We start from the raw sequence: 7802 nt of genomic DNA on the forward strand, positions 1-7802 counted from the left end.
CTGATTCAGATGGACTGGATGGTCCTGTGACAGCTTCAGAAGTAACCTCTGATTCAGATGGAGTGGATGGCTCAGTGACTGGCTCTGAAGTAACGACGGATTCAGTAGAACTGGATGGCTCAGTGACTGGCTCTGAAGTAACCACTGATTCAGATGGAGTGGATGGTTCAGTGACTGGTTCAGTTTCAACTGGTGTTTCAGATGCGGTTGTTGGTTCAGTGAGTGGTTCGGAAGTAATGACTGATTCAGATGGAGTCGATGGTTCTGTGACAGCTTCAGAAGTAACCACTGATTCAGATGGAGTAGGTGGTTCAGGGACTGGTTCAGAAGTAACGACGGATTCAGATGGACTGGATGGCTCATTGACTGGCTCTGAAGTAACCATTGATTCAGATGGAGTGGGTGGTTCAGTGACTGGTTCAGAAGTAACCATTGATTCAGATGGAGTGGATGGTTCAGTGACTGGCTCTGAAGTAACCATTGATTCAGATGCCGTAGATGGTTCATTGACAGCTTCAGAAGTAACCACTGATTCCGATGGAGTGGATGGTTCAGTGACAGCTTCGGAAGTAATCAATGATTCAGATGGAGTAGATGGCTCTGGGACTGGTTGAGAAGTAACGATGGATTCAGTAGAACTGGATGGCACAGTGACTGGCTCTGAAGTAACCACTGATTCAGATGGAGTGGATGGTTCAGTTACTGGTTCAGTTTCAACTGGTGTTTCAGATGCGGTTGTTGGTTCAGTGAGTGGTTCGGAAGTAATTACTGATTCAGATGGAGTCGATGGTTCTGTGACAGCTTCAGAAGTAACCACTGATTCAGATGGAGTAGATGGTTCAGTGACAGCTTCGGAAGTAATCAATGATTCAGATGGAGTAGATGGTTCAGGGACTGGTTCAGAAGTAACGATGGATTCAGTAGGACTGGATGGTTCAGTGACTGGCTCTGAAGTAACCATTGATTCAGATGCCGTAGATGGTTCATTGACAGCTTCAGAAGTAACCACTGATTCAGAAGCAGTGGATGGTTCTGTGACAGCTTCGGAAGCAATCAATGATTCAGATGGAGTTGGGGGTTCAGTGACTGATTCAGAAGTAACCATTGATTCAGATGGAGTGGATGGCTCAGTGACTGGCTCTGAAGTAACCATTGTTTCAGATGGAGTGGGTGGTTCAGTGACTGGTTCAGAAGTAACCATTGATTCAGATGGAGTGGATGGTTCAGGGACTGGTTCAGAAGTAACGACGGATTCAGTAGAACTGGATGGCTCAGTGACTGGCTCTGAAGTAACCACTGATTCAGATGGAGTGGATGGTTCAGTGACTGGTTCGGTTTCAACTGGTGTTTCAGATGTGGTTGTTGGTTCAGTGACTGGTTCGGAAGTAATGACTGATTCAGATGGAGTCGATGGTTCTGTGACAGCTTCAGAAGTTACCACTGATTCAGATGGAGTAGATGGTTCAGGGACTGGTTCAGAAGTAACGACGGATTCAGTAGGACTGGATGGCTCAGTGACTGGCTCTGAAGTAACCATTGATTCAGATGGAGTGGGTGATTCAGTGACTGGTTCAAACGTAACCATTGATTCAGATGCGGTTGTTGGTTCAGTGACTGTTTCTGAAGTAATGACTGATTCAGATGGAGTCGATGGTTCTGTGACAGCTTCAGAAGTAACCACTCAGTGACTGGCTCTGAAGTAACCATTGATTCAGATGGAGTGGGTGATTCAGTTACTGGTTCAGACGTAACCATTGATTCAGATGCGGTTGTTGGTTCAGTGACTTGTTCGGAAGTAATGACTGATTCAGATGGCGTCGATGGTTCTGTGACAGCTTCAGAAGTAACCACTGATTCAGATGGAGTAGATGGTTCAGGGACTGGTTCAGAAGTAACGATGGATTCAGTAGGACTGGATGGTTCAGTGCCTGGCTCTGAAGTAACCATTGATTCAAATGCCGTAGATGGTTCATTGACAGCTTCAGAAGTAACCACTGATTCAGATGGAGTGGATGGTTCTGTGACAGCTTCGGAAGTAATCAATGATTCAGATGGAGTTGGGGGTTCAGTAACTGATTCAGAAGTAACCATTGATTCAGATGGAGTGGATGGCTCAGTGACTGGCTCTGAAGTAACCATTGTTTCTGATGGAGTGGGTGGTTCAGTGACTGGTTCAGTTTCAACTGGTGTTTCAGATGTGGTTGTTGGTTCAGTGACTGGTTCTGAAGTAATGACTGATTCAGATGGAGTCGATGGTTCTGTGACAGCTTCAGAAGTAACCACTGATTCAGATGGAGTAGATGGTTCAGGGACTGGTTCAGAAGTAACGACGGATTCAGTAGGACTGGATGGCTCAGTGACTGGCTCTGAAGTAACCATTGATTCAGATGGAGTGGGTGATTCAGTGACTGGTTCAAACGTAACCATTGATTCAGATGCGGTTGTTGGTTCAGTGACTGGTTCGGAAGTAATGACTGATTCAGATGGAGTCGATGGTTCTGTGACAGCTTCAGAAGTAACCACTGATTCAGATGGAGTAGATGGTTCAGTGACTGGCTCTGAAGTAACCATTGATTCAGATGGAGTGGGTGATTCAGTTACTGGTTCAGACGTAACCATTGATTCAGATGCGGTTGTTGGTTCAGTGACTGGTTCGGAAGTAATGACTGATTCAGATGGTGTCGATGGTTCTGTGAGAGCTTCAGAAGTAACCACTGATTCAGATGGAGTAGATGGTTCAGGGACTGGTTCAGAAGTAACGATGGATTCAGTAGGACTGGATTTTTCAGTGACTGGCTCTGAAGTAACCATTGATTCAGATGCCGTAGATGGTTCATTGACAGCTTCAGAAGTAACCACTGATTCAGATGGAGTGGATGGTTCTGTGACAGCTTCGGAAGTAATCAATGATTCAGATGGAGTTGGGGGTTCAGTAACTGATTCAGAAGTAACCATTGATTCAGATGGAGTGGATGGCTCAGTGACTGACTCTGAAGTAACCATTGTTTCTGATGGAGTGGGTGGTTCAGTGACTGGTTCAGTTTCAACTGGTGTTTCAGATGTGGTTGTTGGTTCAGTGACTGGTTCTGAAGTAATGACTGATTCAGATGGTGTCGATGGTTCTGTGACAGCTTCAGAAGTAACCACTGATTCAGATGGAGTAGATGGTTCAGGGACTGGTTCAGAAGTAACGACGGATTCAGTAGGACTGGATGGCTCAGTGACTGGCTCTGAAGTAACCATTGATTCAGATGGAGTGGGTGATTCAGTGACTGGTTCAAACGTAACCATTGATTCAGATGCGGTTGTTGGTTCAGTGACTGGTTCGGAAGTAATGACTGATTCAGATGGAGTTGATGGTTCTGTGACAGCTTCAGAAGTAACCACTGATTCAGATGGAGTAGATGGTTCAGTGACTGGCTCTGAAGTAACCATTGATTCAGATGGAGTGGGTGATTCAGTTACTGTTTCAGACGTAACCATTGATTCAGATGCGGTTGTTGGTTCAGTTACTGTTTCGGAAGTAATGACTGATTCAGATGGAGTCGATGGTTCTGTGACAGCTTCAAAAGTAACCACTGATTCAGATGGAGTAGATGGTTCAGGGACTGGTTCAGAAGTAACGACGGATTCAGTAGGACTGGATGGTTCAGTGACTGGCTCTGAAGTAACCATTGATTCAGATGCCGTAGATGGTTCATTGACAGCTTCAGAAGTAACCACTGATTCAGATGGAGTGGACGGTTCTGTGACAGCTTCGGAAGTAACCATTGATTCAGATGGAGTGGATGGTTCAGTGACTGGTTCAGTTTCAACTGGTGTTTCAGATGCGGTTGTTGGTTCAGTGATTGGTTCGAAAGTAATGACTGATTCAGATGGAGTCGATGGTTCTGTGACAGCTTCAGAAGTAACCACTGATTCAGAGGGAGTAGATGGTTCAGGGACTGGTTCAGAAGTAACCATTGATTCAGATGGACTGGATGGTTCATTGACAGCTTCGGAAGTAATCAATGATTCAGATGGAGTAGATGGTTTAGGGACTGGTTCAGAAGTAACAACGGATTCAGTAGGACTGGATGGCTCAGTGACTGGCTCTGAAGTAACCATTGATTCAGATGGAGTGGGTCGTTCAGTGACTGGTTCAGAAGTAACCATTGATTCAGATGGAGTTGATGGTTCAGTGACTGGCTCTGAAGTAACCACTGATTCAGATGCCGTAGATGGTTCATTGACAGCTTCAGAAGTAACCACTGATTCAGATGGAGTGGATGGTTCAGTGACAGCTTCGGAAGTAATCAATGATTCAGATGGAGTAGATGGTTCAGTGACTGGTTCAGAAGTAACGACGGATTCAGTAGAACTGGATGGCTCATTGACTGGCTCTGAAGTAACCACTGATTCAGATGGAGTGGATGGTTCAGTGACAGCTTCGGAAGTAATCAATGATTCAGATGGAGTTCGGGGTTCAGTGACTGATTCAGAAGTAAATACTGATTCAGATGGACTGGGTGGCTCAGTGACTGGTTCAGAAGTAACCACTGATTCAGATGGAGTGGATGGTTCTGTGACAGCTTCGGAAGTAATCAATGATTCAGATGGAGTAGATGGTTCAGGGACTGGTTCAGAAGTAACCATCGATTCAGATGGAGTGGTGGGTTCAGTGACTGGTTCAGACATAACCATTGATTCAGATGGAGTGGATGGTTCAGTGACTGGTTCAGTTTCAACTGGTGTTTCAGATGCGGTTGTTTGTTCAGTGACTGCTTCTGAGGTAATGACTGATTCAGATGCGGTTGTTGGTTCAGTGACTGGTTCGGAAGTAATGACTGATTCAGATGGAGTCGATGGTTCTGTGACAGCTTCAGAAGTAACCACTGATTCAGATGGAGTAGATGGTTCAGGGACTGGTTCAGAAGTAACGATGGATTCAGTAGAACTGGATGGCTCAGTGACTGACTCTGAAGTAACCACTGATTCAGATGGAGTGGATGGTTCAGTGACTGGTTCAGTTTCAACTGGTGTTTCAGATGCGGTTGTTGGTTCAGTGACTGGTTCGGAAGTAACCACTGATTCAGATGCAGTCGATGGTTCTGTGACAGCTTCAGAACTAACCACTGATTCAGATGGAGTAGATGGTTCAGGGACTGGTTCAGAAGTAACGACGGATTCAGTAGGACTGGATGGCCCAGTGACTGGCTCTGAAGTAACCATTGATTCAGATGGAGTGGGTGGTTCAGTGACTGGCTCTGAAGTAACCATTGATTCAGATGCTGTAGATGGTTCATTGACAGCTTCAGAAGTAACCACTGATTCAGATGCAGTTGGGGGTTCAGTGACTGATTCAGAAGTAACCATTGATTCAGATGGAGTGGATGGTTCAGTGACTGGTTCAGAAGTAAATACTGATTCAGATGGACTGGGTGGCTCAGTGACTGGTTCAGAAGTAACCACTGATTCAGATGGACTGGATGGTTCAGTGACAGCTTCAGGAGTAACCACTGATTCAGATGGAGTGGATGGTTCTGTGACAGCTTCGGAAGTAATCAATGATTCAGATGGAGTAGATGGTTCAGGGACTGGTTTAGAAGTAACCATCGATTCAGATGGAGTGGATAGTTCAGTGACTGGTTCAGAAGTAACCATTGATTCAGATGGAGTGGATGGTTCTGTGACTGGTTCGGCTTCAGCTGTCATTTCAGATGTGGTTGTTGGTTCAATGACTGGTTCAGAAGTATCTATTGATTCAGATTCAGTGGATGGTTCAGTGACTCGTTCAAGTGTTGCTGTGCTTTTTGGTGCCCCTCTTGGTGCAGGTACATTAGTTGGTTTTGCCACTGGTTCAGGTTGTGTTTGTGTTACAGGTGAACTGGTGGTTTGTTGCTCAGATGACGGTATTTCTGTATTAATCTTTGGCCCAAATGGTTTTTGTTGCACCTTTCCTCTTCCTCCTCCTTCGGGACCTTGGCCACATTCACATGGTTTGAGCTGAATGATGTTTTTAATCAGCTGAGCACTTGGGAAGTTCATACTTATGACACCTAAGCAACCATGGTTTTTAGAGTTTTTTTTATGCCGCTCCACAAAGTCATAAAGCTGCTCATTGACATTTCGAGCCAACCTTTTTGGACTGTTAAAAAGTGACGTTGATGTCTCGGTCACCACAATGTGATGTTCACAGATGTGTGAGTTGATTTGCTTTAGTCTCTCTTCCACATTTTTGAGCCTATTGCGTTCAAAGAAACGTGAGTCATGGTTTTCTGTTCCAGCATGAAACACATCAGTCTGGAGAAAAACAATATTGCCCCTTGCGTCCTTCATGTATGGTGTCATCGTCTTTGTCCATATTTTATTTCTGAAGTTGTCAATTAATTCCTTTGTCAACTGCGCAACTTTTTTCTTGTAAAGACCATGTAATGTCACTTTCAAAATCACCGTCTCACTTTTGTGGTCTCTTAAGAAATCAAGAATGTCTCTGAGGACATTATCTAATTCAGTATGCTGCCAAAACATCCAGTGACTATCCCGAATATAAACATTTTTTTGTGTAGGCAACCAAATCCCAGCATGCAAGTCAAAATATCGTACTCCCACTTTAAGTTGCTGCTTCAAATTCCAAACTTGACATATAGCAAGTGGTCCTCCGTATAATGTTAAGCTTTCGTGTGTTCCAGGAATGGAGATAGCAGATAGTGGGGTTTCTTCAGGTATAGATTTCATCCAGTCCAGGTTATAAGATCTTGGATCCAGGTCTGGGTTTTCATTGAAACCTAACCATGAACCTGAGCAGGAGGTTATTCTGGTGAGAGGAAGACATTTTTACTTCTGTTTTTAATTCTTTCATCGTTCTTTCAAAGTCAAAAAAGCAGTTCTAATTTTTTATTTCTACAACAAGAAAAAGGAAGACAGAAATATTTGCAGAATACTCTTTTCCATCACAACAAGTCAGTCTTAAAAGTAAAACAATTATAAACTATTATTATAAAATCAATAATATTGTCTTACTTACATAGAGAAAAAGGAGAGAAAATTATAGATCCCCATAATCTGGTTGTTCCGTCAAGCTCAGGAATTTAGGATTTTCCAAATTTCTTTCCAACATGCGTTTACATTTTTTTCTCAACAGTCAATTTGTAAAAGAATTTACAAAACTCCAAAACGCTTTTACATTTTGCTCCGGACATGGCTGTGACAATAGACAATGGTCTCTGGTGAAGTGAGGTGCTGTTGCAGTGAACATAAAGATAACCTTTGATTTGCATGTGTCTGTTCTCTAATCTTATATTTAGAGTAGTGTAGGAGAGAGAAAGAGAGACACTGAGACAAATGGAGCGCGAGACATTGTAAAAGAGGTGTGCAGGCCATGTTGTAGCAGTTTATTTAGTAAAATATGACTTTGAAGACAGTGAGAGAGGTGATGAGTCAGCTCAACTGGCTATCCTTTACATATTTTACATACACTACATGTAAGAGTAGTGTTGTGACACTTTAGCTGACATACTTCTACGTTCTTTAGCTGGAACACCTTAATAGTTTTGGATTCAGCCTGTGAGTTATATAAGGAAATCTTCAAGGATTGGTTCATCATTTCACCCACACTCATCAGAGCCACAACACTGTGCAAATGGGGAGATCAATTAAAGAATACAATTACATGAAAAGTGGGATACAGTTGTCTTAACTGTTAATTGGAGCTATAAACAGCAGCCAGGTCACTTGACGAACATAGTTTTAGAATGTTGAATTCAGCCTCCGCTTTAAACCTTTATTCTGTTTAATGACAACAAAAGGGCAATACCTTTTCT

This window comes from Oreochromis niloticus, linkage group LG22 (assembly GCF_001858045.2).
Source record: "Oreochromis niloticus isolate F11D_XX linkage group LG22, O_niloticus_UMD_NMBU, whole genome shotgun sequence".
Taxonomy (NCBI): domain Eukaryota; kingdom Metazoa; phylum Chordata; class Actinopteri; order Cichliformes; family Cichlidae; genus Oreochromis; species Oreochromis niloticus.